Raw genomic sequence first — 15,704 nt, 5'->3', positions numbered from 1 at the left:
AGTCCCGATTTACACCCCATCCCGATTTACACCCGTCCCGATTTACACCCGTCCCAATTTACTCGAATCCCAATTTACACCCCGTCCCGTTTTACTCCAGTCCCGATTTACACCTGTCCCGGTTTACACCCGTCCCGATTTACTCGAGTCCCGATTTACACCCCGTCCCGATTTACTCCAGTCCTGATTTCCACCCGTCCCGGATTACACCCATCCCGATTTACACCCGTCCCGGTTTACACCCTGTCCCGATTTACACTCTATCCCGATTTACACCCGTCCCGATTTACACTCCGTCCTGATTTATACCCGTCCCGATTTACACCCATCCCGATTTACACACGTCCCGATTTACACTCGTCCCGATTTTCACCGTCCCGATTTACACCCTTCATGATTTACACCCATTCCAATTTACACCCGTCCCGATTTGCAACCTGTCCCGATTTACTCCCGTCCCGATTTACACCCATCCCGATTTACACCCCGTGCCGATTCATACCCGTCCTGATTTACACCATCCCGATTTACACCCGTCCCGATTTAAACCCTGTCCCGATTTATGCCAGTCCCGATTTAGACCCGTCCCGATTTACACCCGTCCCGATTTACACCGCGTCCCGATTTACACCCCGTCCTGATTTACTCGAGTCCCGATTTACACCCCGTCCCGATTTACACCCCGTCCTGATTTACTCGAGACCCGAATTACACCCCATCCCCATTTACACCCGTCCCGATTTACACTCCATCCCGATTTACACCTGTCCCGATTTACACCCGTCCCGATTTACAACCCGACCCGATTTACTCGAGTCCCGATTTACACCCCATCCCGATTTACACCCGTCCCGATTTACACCCGTCCCAATTTACTCGAATCCCAATTTACACCCCGTCCCGTTTTACTCCAGTCCCGATTTACACCTGTCCCAGTTTACACCCGTCCCGACTTACTCGAGTCCCGATTTACACCCCGTCCCGATTTACTCCAGTCCTGATTTCCACCCGTCCCGGATTACACCCATCCCGATTTACACCCGTCCCGGTTTACACCCTGTCCCGATTTACACACTATCCCGATTTACACCCGTCCCGATTTACACTCCGTCCTGATTTATACCCGTCCCGATTTACACCCATCCCGATTTACACACGTCCCGATTTACACTCGTCCCGATTTTCACCGTCCCGATTTACACCCTTCATGATTTACACCCATCCCGATTTACACCCGTCCCGATTTACACCCGTCCCAATTTACTCGAGTCCCGATTTCCACCCCGTCCCGTTTTACTCCAGTCCCGATTTACACCTGTCCCGGTTTACACCCGTCCCGATTTACTCGAGTCCCGATTTACACCCCGTCCCGATTTACTCCAGTCCTGATTTACACCCGTCCCGGATTACACCCGTCCCGATTTACACCCGTCCCGGTTTGCACCCCGTCCCGATTTACACCCGTCCCGATTTACACCTGTCCCAATTTACACCCCGTCCCGATTTACTCGAGTCCCGATTTACACCCCGTCCCGATTTACACCCGTCCTGATTTACACTCCGTCCTGATTTACACCCGTCCCGATTTACACCCGTCCCGATTTACACCCCGCCCCGATTTATACCCGTCCCGATTTACACCAGTCCCGATTTACACCCATCCCAATTTACACCCATCCCAATTTACACACCTTCACGATTTACACCTGTCCCGATTTACTCCAGTCCCGATTTACACCCGTCCCAATTGACACCCGTCCCGATTTACACCCGTCCTGATTTACTCGAGTCCCGATTTACACCCCGTCCCGATTTACACCCCATCCCGATTTACACCCGTCCCGATTTACTCTCTGTCCCGATTTATACCCATCCCGATTTACACCCGTCCCGATTTACACCCGTCCCGATTTGCACCCATCCCAATTTACACACATCCCGATTTACACCCCTTCACGATTTACACCCGTCCCGATTTACACCCATCCCAATTTACACCCATCCCGATTAACACCCCTTCATGATTTACACCCGTCCCGATTTACACCCCGTCCCAATTTACACCCGTCCTGATTTACACCCGTCCCGATTTACTCGAGTCCTGATTTACACCCCGTCCCAATTTACACCTGTCCCGATCTACTCGAGTCCCGATTTACACCCCGTCCCGATTTACTCCCGTCCCGATTTACAGCCGTCCCAATTTATGCACCTGCATTTTTCCCCCCCGATTTACACCCGTCCCAATTTACACCCATCCTGATTTACACCCATCCCAATTCACACCCATCCCGATTTACACGTGTCCTGATTTACACCCCGTCCCGATTTACTCCCGTCCCGATTTACAGCCGTCCCAATTTATGCACCTGGATTTATACCCTCCCCCGATTTACACCCGTCCCAATTTACACCCATCCCGATTTACACCCGTCCCAATTTACACCCATCCCGATTTACACCTGTCCCGATTTACTCCCTGTCCCGATTTACACCCCATCCCGAATTACACCCCATCCCGATTTATGCACCTGGATTTATATCCCGCGAATTATGCATCTGGATTTATACCCCCCTGATTTACACCCCGTCCCGCTTTACACCCGTCCCAATTTACACCCATCCCGATTTACACCCCTTCATGATTTACACCCCTTCCCGATTTACACCCCTTCCCGATTTACACCCGTCCCGAATTACACCCATCCCGATTTACACCCGTCCCGATTTACACCCGTCCCGATTTACAACCCGTCCCGATTTACTCCCGTCCCGATTTACACCCATCCCGATTTACACCCCGTGCCGATTCATACCCGTCCTGATTTACACCATTCCGATTTACACCCGTCCCGATTTAAACCCTGTCCCGATTTATGCCAGTCCCGATTTAGACCCGTCCCGATTTACACCCGTCCCGATTTACACCGCGTCCCGATTTACACACGTCCCGATTTACACCCGTCCCGATTTACACCCGTCCCGGTTTACAACCCGTCCCGATTTACTCGAGTCCCGATTTACACCCCGTCCCGATTTACACCCTTCCCGATTTACTCGAGTCCCGATTTACACCCCGTCCCGATTTACTCCAGTCCCGATTTACACCCGTCCCGGTTTACACCTGTCCCGATTTACACCCGTCCCGGTTTACACCCATCCCGATTTACACTCCGTCCCGATTTACACCCGTCCCGGTTTACACTCCGTCCCGATTTACACCCGTCCCGATTTCCACCCGTCCTGATTTACACCCCGTCCCGATTTACTCGAGTCCCGATTTACACCCCGTCCCGATTTACACCCGTCCCGATTTACACTCCATCCCGATTTACACCTGTCCCGATTTACACCCGTCCCGATTTACAACCTGTCCCGATTTACTCGAGTCCCGATTTACTCGAGTCCCGATTTACACCCCGTCCCGTTTTACTCCAGTCCCGATTTACACCTGTCCCGGTTTACACCCGTCCCGATTTACTCGAGTCCCGATTTACACCCCGTCCCGATTTACTCCAGTCCTGATTTACACCCGTCCCGGATTACACCCATCCCGATTTACACCCGTCCCGGTTTACACCCCGTCCCGATTTACACTCCGTCCCGATTTACACCCGTCCCGATTTACACTCCGTCCTGATTTATACCCGTCCCGATTTACACCCATCCCGATTTACACACGTCCCGATTTACACTCGTCCCGATTTTCACCGTCCCGATTTACACCCTTCATGATTTACACCCATTCCAATTTACACCCGTCCCGATTTACAACCTGTCCCGATTTACTCCCGTCCCGATTTACACCCATCCCGATTTACACCCCGTGCCGATTCATACCCGTCCTGATTTACACCATCCCGATTTACACCCGTCCCGATTTAAACCCTGTCCCAATTTATGCCAGTCCCGATTTAGACCCGTCCCGATTTACACCCGTCCCGATTTACACCCGTCCCGGTTTACAGCCCATCCCGATTTACACCCTTCCCGATTTACTCGAGTCCCGATTTACACCCCCTCCCGATTTACTCCAGTCCCGATTTACACCCGTCCCGGTTTACACCTGTCCCGATTTACACCCGTCCCGGTTTACACCCAGCCCGATTTACACTCCGTCCCGATTTACACCCATCCCGATTTACACTCCGTCCCGATTTACACCCGTCCCGGTTTACACTCCGTCCCGATTTACACCCGTCCCGATTTCCACCCGTCCCGATTTACACCCCGTCCCGATTTACTCGAGTCCCGACTTACACCCCGTCCCGATTTACACCCGTCCCGATTTACACTCCATCCCGATTTACACCTGTCCCGATTTACACCGTCCCGATTTACAACCCGTCCCGATTTACACGAGTCCCGATTTACACCCCATCCCGATTTACACCCGTCCCGATTTACACCCGTCCCAATTTACTCGAGTCCCGATTTCCACCCCGTCCCGTTTTACTCCAGTCCCGATTTACACCTGTCCCGGTTTACACCCGTCCCGATTTACTCGAGTCCCGATTTACACCCCGTCCCGATTTACTCCAGTCCTGATTTACACCCGTCCTGGATTACACCCGTCCCGATTTACACCCGTCCCGGTTTGCACCCCGTCCCGATTTACACCCGTCCCGATTTACACCCCGTCCCGATTTACACCCGTCCTGATTTACACTCCGTCCCGATTAACACCCGTCCCGATTTACACCCGTCCCGATTTACACCCCGCCCCGATTTATACCCGTCCCGATTTACACCCGTCCCGATTTACACCCATCCCAATTTACACCCATCCCAATTTACACACCTTCACGATTTACACCCGTCCCGATTTACACCCGTCCCGATTTACACCCGTCCTGATTTACTCGAGTCCCGATTTACACCCCGTCCCGATTTACACCCCATCCCGATTTACACCCGTCCCGATTTACTCTCTGTCCCGATTTACACTCCGTCCCGATTTACACCCATCCCGATTTACACTCCGTCCCGATTTACACCCGTCCCGGTTTACACTCCGTCCCGATTTACACCCGTCCCGATTTCCACCTGTCCCGATTTACACCCCGTCCCGATTTACTCGAGTCCCGACTTACACCCCGTCCCGATTTACACCCGTCCCGATTTACACTCCATCCCGATTTACACCTGTCCCGATTTACACCGTCCCGATTTACAACCCGTCCCGATTTACACGAGTCCCGATTTACACCCCATCCCGATTTACACCCGTCCCGATTTACACCCGTCCCAATTTACTCGAGTCCCGATTTCCACCCCGTCCCGTTTTACTCCAGTCCCGATTTACACCTGTCCCGGTTTACACCCGTCCCGATTTACTCGAGTCCCGATTTACACCCCGTCCCGATTTACTCCAGTCCTGATTTACACCCGTCCCGGATTACACCCGTCCCGATTTACACCCGTCCCGGTTTGCACCCCGTCCCGATTTACACCCGTCCCGATTTACACCTGTCCCAATTTACACCCCGTCCCGATTTACTCGAGTCCCGATTTACACCCCGTCCCGATTTACACCCGTCCTGATTTACACTCCGTCCTGATTTACACCCGTCCCGATTTACACCCGTCCCGATTTACACCCCGCCCCGATTTATACCCGTCCCGATTTACACCAGTCCCGATTTACACCCATCCCAATTTACACCCATCCCAATTTACACACCTTCACGATTTACACCTGTCCCGATTTACTCCAGTCCCGATTTACACCCGTCCCAATTGACACCCGTCCCGATTTACACCCGTCCTGATTTACTCGAGTCCCGATTTACACCCCGTCCCGATTTACACCCCATCCCGATTTACACCCGTCCCGATTTACTCTCTGTCCCGATTTATACCCATCCCGATTTACACCCGTCCCGATTTACACCCGTCCCGATTTGCACCCATCCCAATTTACACACATCCCGATTTACACCCCTTCACGATTTACACCCGTCCCGATTTACACCCATCCCAATTTACACCCATCCCGATTAACACCCCTTCATGATTTACACCCGTCCCGATTTACACCCCGTCCCAATTTACACCCGTCCTGATTTACACCCGTCCCGATTTACTCGAGTCCTGATTTACACCCCGTCCCAATTTACACCTGTCCCGATCTACTCGAGTCCCGATTTACACCCCGTCCCGATTTACTCCCGTCCCGATTTACAGCCGTCCCAATTTATGCACCTGCATTTTTCCCCCCCGATTTACACCCGTCCCAATTTACACCCATCCTGATTTACACCCATCCCAATTCACACCCATCCCGATTTACACGTGTCCTGATTTACACCCCGTCCCGATTTACTCCCGTCCCGATTTACAGCCGTCCCAATTTATGCACCTGGATTTATACCCTCCCCCGATTTACACCCGTCCCAATTTACACCCATCCCGATTTACACCCGTCCCAATTTACACCCATCCCGATTTACACCTGTCCCGATTTACTCCCTGTCCCGATTTACACCCCATCCCGAATTACACCCCATCCCGATTTATGCACCTGGATTTATATCCCGCGAATTATGCATCTGGATTTATACCCCCCTGATTTACACCCCGTCCCGCTTTACACCCGTCCCAATTTACACCCATCCCGATTTACACCCCTTCATGATTTACACCCCTTCCCGATTTACACCCCTTCCCGATTTACACCCGTCCCGAATTACACCCATCCCGATTTACACCCGTCCCGATTTACACCCGTCCCGATTTACAACCCGTCCCGATTTACTCCCGTCCCGATTTACACCCATCCCGATTTACACCCCGTGCCGATTCATACCCGTCCTGATTTACACCATTCCGATTTACACCCGTCCCGATTTAAACCCTGTCCCGATTTATGCCAGTCCCGATTTAGACCCGTCCCGATTTACACCCGTCCCGATTTACACCGCGTCCCGATTTACACACGTCCCGATTTACACCCGTCCCGATTTACACCCGTCCCGGTTTACAACCCGTCCCGATTTACTCGAGTCCCGATTTACACCCCGTCCCGATTTACACCCTTCCCGATTTACTCGAGTCCCGATTTACACCCCGTCCCGATTTACTCCAGTCCCGATTTACACCCGTCCCGGTTTACACCTGTCCCGATTTACACCCGTCCCGGTTTACACCCATCCCGATTTACACTCCGTCCCGATTTACACCCGTCCCGGTTTACACTCCGTCCCGATTTACACCCGTCCCGATTTCCACCCGTCCTGATTTACACCCCGTCCCGATTTACTCGAGTCCCGATTTACACCCCGTCCCGATTTACACCCGTCCCGATTTACACTCCATCCCGATTTACACCTGTCCCGATTTACACCCGTCCCGATTTACAACCTGTCCCGATTTACTCGAGTCCCGATTTACTCGAGTCCCGATTTACACCCCGTCCCGTTTTACTCCAGTCCCGATTTACACCTGTCCCGGTTTACACCCGTCCCGATTTACTCGAGTCCCGATTTACACCCCGTCCCGATTTACTCCAGTCCTGATTTACACCCGTCCCGGATTACACCCATCCCGATTTACACCCGTCCCGGTTTACACCCCGTCCCGATTTACACTCCGTCCCGATTTACACCCGTCCCGATTTACACTCCGTCCTGATTTATACCCGTCCCGATTTACACCCATCCCGATTTACACACGTCCCGATTTACACTCGTCCCGATTTTCACCGTCCCGATTTACACCCTTCATGATTTACACCCATTCCAATTTACACCCGTCCCGATTTACAACCTGTCCCGATTTACTCCCGTCCCGATTTACACCCATCCCGATTTACACCCCGTGCCGATTCATACCCGTCCTGATTTACACCATCCCGATTTACACCCGTCCCGATTTAAACCCTGTCCCAATTTATGCCAGTCCCGATTTAGACCCGTCCCGATTTACACCCGTCCCGATTTACACCCGTCCCGGTTTACAGCCCATCCCGATTTACACCCTTCCCGATTTACTCGAGTCCCGATTTACACCCCCTCCCGATTTACTCCAGTCCCGATTTACACCCGTCCCGGTTTACACCTGTCCCGATTTACACCCGTCCCGGTTTACACCCAGCCCGATTTGCACTCCGTCCCGATTTACACCCATCCCGATTTACACTCCGTCCCGATTTACACCCGTCCCGGTTTACACTCCGTCCCGATTTACACCCGTCCCGATTTCCACCCGTCCCGATTTACACCCCGTCCCGATTTACTCGAGTCCCGACTTACACCCCGTCCCGATTTACACCCGTCCCGATTTACACTCCATCCCGATTTACACCTGTCCCGATTTACACCGTCCCGATTTACAACCCGTCCCGATTTACACGAGTCCCGATTTACACCCCATCCCGATTTACACCCGTCCCGATTTACACCCGTCCCAATTTACTCGAGTCCCGATTTCCACCCCGTCCCGTTTTACTCCAGTCCCGATTTACACCTGTCCCGGTTTACACCCGTCCCGATTTACTCGAGTCCCGATTTACACCCCGTCCCGATTTACTCCAGTCCTGATTTACACCCGTCCTGGATCACACCCGTCCCGATTTACACCCGTCCCGGTTTGCACCCCATCCCGATTTACACCCGTCCCGATTTACACCCCGTCCCGATTTACACCCGTCCTGATTTACACTCCGTCCCGATTAACACCCGTCCCGATTTACACCCGTCCCGATTTACACCCCGCCCCGATTTATACCCGTCCCGATTTACACCCGTCCCGATTTACACCCATCCCAATTTACACCCATCCCAATTTACACACCTTCACGATTTACACCCGTCCCGATTTACACCCGTCCCGATTTACACCCGTCCTGATTTACTCGAGTCCCGATTTACACCCCGTCCCGATTTACACCCCATCCCGATTTACACCCGTCCCGATTTACTCTCTGTCCCGATTTACACTCCGTCCCGATTTACACCCATCCCGATTTACACTCCGTCCCGATTTACACCCGTCCCGGTTTACACTCCGTCCCGATTTACACCCGTCCCGATTTCCACCTGTCCCGATTTACACCCCGTCCCGATTTACTCGAGTCCCGACTTACACCCCGTCCCGATTTACACCCGTCCCGATTTACACTCCATCCCGATTTACACCTGTCCCGATTTACACCGTCCCGATTTACAACCCGTCCCGATTTACACGAGTCCCGATTTACACCCCATCCCGATTTACACCCGTCCCGATTTACACCCGTCCCAATTTACTCGAGTCCCGATTTCCACCCCGTCCCGTTTTACTCCAGTCCCGATTTACACCTGTCCCGGTTTACACCCGTCCCGATTTACTCGAGTCCCGATTTACACCCCGTCCCGATTTACTCCAGTCCTGATTTACACCCGTCCCGGATTACACCCGTCCCGATTTACACCCGTCCCGGTTTGCACCCCGTCCCGATTTACACCCGTCCCGATTTACACCTGTCCCAATTTACACCCCGTCCCGATTTACTCGAGTCCCGATTTACACCCCGTCCCGATTTACACCCGTCCTGATTTACACTCCGTCCTGATTTACACCCGTCCCGATTTACACCCGTCCCGATTTACACCCCGCCCCGATTTATACCCGTCCCGATTTACACCAGTCCCGATTTACACCCATCCCAATTTACACCCATCCCAATTTACACACCTTCACGATTTACACCTGTCCCGATTTACTCCAGTCCCGATTTACACCCGTCCCAATTGACACCCGTCCCGATTTACACCCGTCCTGATTTACTCGAGTCCCGATTTACACCCCGTCCCGATTTACACCCCATCCCGATTTACACCCGTCCCGATTTACTCTCTGTCCCGATTTATACCCATCCCGATTTACACCCGTCCCGATTTACACCCGTCCCGATTTGCACCCATCCCAATTTACACACATCCCGATTTACACCCCTTCACGATTTACACCCGTCCCGATTTACACCCATCCCAATTTACACCCATCCCGATTAACACCCCTTCATGATTTACACCCGTCCCGATTTACACCCCGTCCCAATTTACACCCGTCCTGATTTACACCCGTCCCGATTTACTCGAGTCCTGATTTACACCCCGTCCCAATTTACACCTGTCCCGATCTACTCGAGTCCCGATTTACACCCCGTCCCGATTTACTCCCGTCCCGATTTACAGCCGTCCCAATTTATGCACCTGCATTTTTCCCCCCCGATTTACACCCGTCCCAATTTACACCCATCCTGATTTACACCCATCCCAATTCACACCCATCCCGATTTACACGTGTCCTGATTTACACCCCGTCCCGATTTACTCCCGTCCCGATTTACAGCCGTCCCAATTTATGCACCTGGATTTATACCCTCCCCCGATTTACACCCGTCCCAATTTACACCCATCCCGATTTACACCCGTCCCAATTTACACCCATCCCGATTTACACCTGTCCCGATTTACTCCCTGTCCCGATTTACACCCCATCCCGAATTACACCCCATCCCGATTTATGCACCTGGATTTATATCCCGCGAATTATGCATCTGGATTTATACCCCCCTGATTTACACCCCGTCCCGCTTTACACCCGTCCCAATTTACACCCATCCCGATTTACACCCCTTCATGATTTACACCCCTTCCCGATTTACACCCCTTCCCGATTTACACCCGTCCCGAATTACACCCATCCCGATTTACACCCGTCCCGATTTACACCCGTCCCGATTTACAACCCGTCCCGATTTACTCCCGTCCCGATTTACACCCATCCCGATTTACACCCCGTGCCGATTCATACCCGTCCTGATTTACACCATTCCGATTTACACCCGTCCCGATTTAAACCCTGTCCCGATTTATGCCAGTCCCGATTTAGACCCGTCCCGATTTACACCCGTCCCGATTTACACCGCGTCCCGATTTACACACGTCCCGATTTACACCCGTCCCGATTTACACCCGTCCCGGTTTACAACCCGTCCCGATTTACTCGAGTCCCGATTTACACCCCGTCCCGATTTACACCCTTCCCGATTTACTCGAGTCCCGATTTACACCCCGTCCCGATTTACTCCAGTCCCGATTTACACCCGTCCCGGTTTACACCTGTCCCGATTTACACCCGTCCCGGTTTACACCCATCCCGATTTACACTCCGTCCCGATTTACACCCGTCCCGGTTTACACTCCGTCCCGATTTACACCCGTCCCGATTTCCACCCGTCCTGATTTACACCCCGTCCCGATTTACTCGAGTCCCGATTTACACCCCGTCCCGATTTACACCCGTCCCGATTTACACTCCATCCCGATTTACACCTGTCCCGATTTACACCCGTCCCGATTTACAACCTGTCCCGATTTACTCGAGTCCCGATTTACTCGAGTCCCGATTTACACCCCGTCCCGTTTTACTCCAGTCCCGATTTACACCTGTCCCGGTTTACACCCGTCCCGATTTACTCGAGTCCCGATTTACACCCCGTCCCGATTTACTCCAGTCCTGATTTACACCCGTCCCGGATTACACCCATCCCGATTTACACCCGTCCCGGTTTACACCCCGTCCCGATTTACACTCCGTCCCGATTTACACCCGTCCCGATTTACACTCCGTCCTGATTTATACCCGTCCCGATTTACACCCATCCCGATTTACACACGTCCCGATTTACACTCGTCCCGATTTTCACCGTCCCGATTTACACCCTTCATGATTTACACCCATTCCAATTTACACCCGTCCCGATTTACAACCTGTCCCGATTTACTCCCGTCCCGATTTACACCCATCCCGATTTACACCCCGTGCCGATTCATACCCGTCCTGATTTACACCATCCCGATTTACACCCGTCCCGATTTAAACCCTGTCCCAATTTATGCCAGTCCCGATTTAGACCCGTCCCGATTTACACCCGTCCCGATTTACACCCGTCCCGGTTTACAGCCCATCCCGATTTACACCCTTCCCGATTTACTCGAGTCCCGATTTACACCCCCTCCCGATTTACTCCAGTCCCGATTTACACCCGTCCCGCTTTACACCTGTCCCGATTTACACCCGTCCCGGTTTACACCCAGCCCGATTTACACTCCGTCCCGATTTACACCCATCCCGATTTACACTCCGTCCCGATTTACACCCGTCCCGGTTTACACTCCGTCCCGATTTACACCCGTCCCGATTTCCACCCGTCCCGATTTACACCCCGTCCCGATTTACTCGAGTCCCGACTTACACCCCGTCCCGATTTACACCCGTCCCGATTTACACTCCATCCCGATTTACACCTGTCCCGATTTACACCGTCCCGATTTACAACCCGTCCCGATTTACACGAGTCCCGATTTACACCCCATCCCGATTTACACCCGTCCCGATTTACACCCGTCCCAATTTACTCGAGTCCCGATTTCCACCCCGTCCCGTTTTACTCCAGTCCCGATTTACACCTGTCCCGGTTTACACCCGTCCCGATTTACTCGAGTCCCGATTTACACCCCGTCCCGATTTACTCCAGTCCTGATTTACACCCGTCCTGGATTACACCCGTCCCGATTTACACCCGTCCCGGTTTGCACCCCGTCCCGATTTACACCCGTCCCGATTTACACCTGTCCCAATTTACACCCCGTCCCGATTTACTCGAGTCCCGATTTACACCCCGTCCCGATTTACACCCGTCCTGATTTACACTCCGTCCCGATTAACACCCGTCCCGATTTACACCCGTCCCGATTTACACCCCGCCCCGATTTATACCCGTCCCGATTTACACCCGTCCCGATTTACACCCATCCCAATTTACACCCATCCCAATTTACACACCTTCACGATTTACACCCGTCCCGATTTACTCCAGTCCCGATTTACACCCGTCCCGATTGACACCCGTCCCGATTTACACCCGTCCTGATTTACTCGAGTCCCGATTTACACCCCGTCCCGATTTACACCCCATCCCGATTTACACCCGTCCCGATTTACTCTCTGTCCCGATTTATACCCATACCGATTTACACCCGTCCCGATTTACACCCGTCCCGATTTGCACCCATCCCAATTTACACACATCCCGATTTACACCCCTTCACGATTTACACCCGTCCCGATTTACACCCCGTCCCAATTTACACCCGTCCTGATTTACACCCGTCCCGATTTACTCGAGTCCTGATTTACACCCCGTCCCAATTTACACCTGTCCCGATCTACTCGAGTCCTGATTTACACCCCGTCCCGATTTACTCCCGTCCCGATTGACAGCCGTCCCAATTTATGCACCTGCATTTTTCCCCCCCGATTTACACCCGTCCCAATTTACACCCATCCTGATTTACACCCATCCCAATTCACACCCATCCCGATTTACACGTGTCCCGATTTACACCCCGTCCCGATTTACTCCCATCCCGATTTACAGCCGTCCCAATTTATGCACCTGGATTTATACCCTCCCCCGATTTACACCCGTCCCAATTTAACCCTTCCCGATTTACACCCGTCCCAATTTACACCCATCCCGATTTACACCTGTCCCGATTTACTCCCTGTCCCGATTTACACCCCATCCCGAATTACACCCCATCCCGATTTATGCACCTGGATTTATACCCCGCGAATTATGCATCTGGATTTATACCCCCCCTGATTTACACCCCGTCCCGCTTTACACCCGTCCCAATTTACACCCATCCCGATTTACACCCCTTCATGATTTACACACCTTCCCGATTTACACCCCTTCCCGATTTACACCCGTCCCGAATTACACCCATCCCGATTTACACCCGTCCTGATTTACACCCGTCCCGATTTACAACCCGTCCCGATTTACTCCCGTCCCGATTTACACCCATCCCGATTTACACCCCGTGCCGATTCATACCCGTCCTGATTTACACCATTCCGATTTATGCCCGTCCCGATTTAGACCCGTCCCGATTTACACCCGTCCCGATTTACACCGCGTCCCGATTTACACACGTCCCGATTTACACCCGTCCCGATTTACACCCGTCCCGGTTTACAACCCGTCCCGATTTACTCGAGTCCCGATTTACACCCCGTCCCAATTTACACCCTTCCCGATTTACTCGAGTCCCGATTTACACCCCGTCCCGATTTACTCCAGTCCCGATTTACACCCGTCCCGGTTTACACCTGTCCCGATTTACACCCGTCCCGGTTTACACCCATCCCGATTTACACTCCGTCCCGATTTACACCCGTCCCGGTTTACACTCCGTCCCGATTTACACCCGTCCCGATTTCCACCCGTCCTGATTTACACCCCGTCCCGATTTACTCGAGTCCCGATTTACACCCCGTCCCGATGTACACCCGTCCCGATTTACACTCCATCCCGATTTACACCTGTCCCGATTTACACCCGTCCCGATTTACAACCTGTCCCGATTTACTCGAGTCCCGATTTACACCCCATCCCGATTTACTCCCGTCCCGATTTACACCCGTCCCAATTTACTCGAGTCCCGATTTACACCCCGTCCCGTTTTACTCCAGTCCCGATTTACACCTGTCCCGGTTTACACCCGTCCCGATTTACTCGAGTCCCGATTTACACCCCGTCCCGATTTACTCCAGTCCTGATTTACACCCGTCCCGGATTACACCCGTCCCGATTTACACTCGTCCCGGTTTACACCCCGTCCTGATTTATACCCGTCCCGATTTACACCCATCCCGATTTACACACGTCCCGATTTACACTCGTCCCGATTTACACCCGTCCCGATTTACACACTTCATGATTTACACCCATCCCAATTTACACCCGTCCCGATTTACACCCGTCCCGATTTACACCATCCCGATTTACACCCCTTCATGATTTACACCCGTCCCGATTTACACACCGTCCCAATTTACACCCATCCTGATTTACACCCGTCCCGATTTATCGAGTCCTGATTTACACCCCGTCCCAATTTACACCTGTCCCGATCTACTCGAGTCCCGATTTACACCCGTCCCGATTTACTCCCGTCCCGATTTACAGCCGTCCCAATTTATGCACCTGCATTTATACCCCCCCGATTTACACCCGTCCCAATTTACACCCATCCTGATTTACACCCGTCCCAATTCACATCCATCCCGATTTACACGTGTCCCGATTTACACCCCGTCCCGATATACTCCCGTCCCGATTTACAGCCATCCCAATTTATGCACCTGGATTTATACCATCCCCCGATTTACACCCGTCCCAATTTACACCCATCCCGATTTACACCCGTCCCAATTTACACCCATCCCGATTTACACCTGTCCCGATTTACTCCCTGTCCCGATTTACACCCCATCCCGAATTACACCCCATCCCGATTTATGCACCTGGATTTATACCCTGCGAATTATGCATCTGGATTTAAACCCCCCCTGATTTAAACCCCGTCCCGCTTTACACCCGTCCCAATTTACACCCATCCCGATTTACACCCCTTCATGATTTACACCCCTTCCCGATTTACACCCGTCCCGAATTACACCCATCCCGATTTACACCCGTCCCGATTTACACCCGTCCCGATTTACAACCTGTCCCGATTTACTCCCGTCCCGATTTACACCCATCCCGATTTACACCCCGTGCCGATTCATACCCGTCCTGATTTACACCATCCCGATTTACACCCGTCCCGATTTAAACCCTGTCCCGATTTATGCCAGTC

Source organism: Somniosus microcephalus, chromosome 11 (genome assembly GCF_052327205.1).
Source record: "Somniosus microcephalus isolate GS21.2 chromosome 11, FLI_Smic_1.0, whole genome shotgun sequence".
In the NCBI taxonomy this organism is placed as follows: Eukaryota; Metazoa; Chordata; class Chondrichthyes; order Squaliformes; family Somniosidae; genus Somniosus; species Somniosus microcephalus.
The sequence above is the reverse complement of the archived record's forward strand: the minus strand, read 5'-3'. Positions refer to the sequence as shown.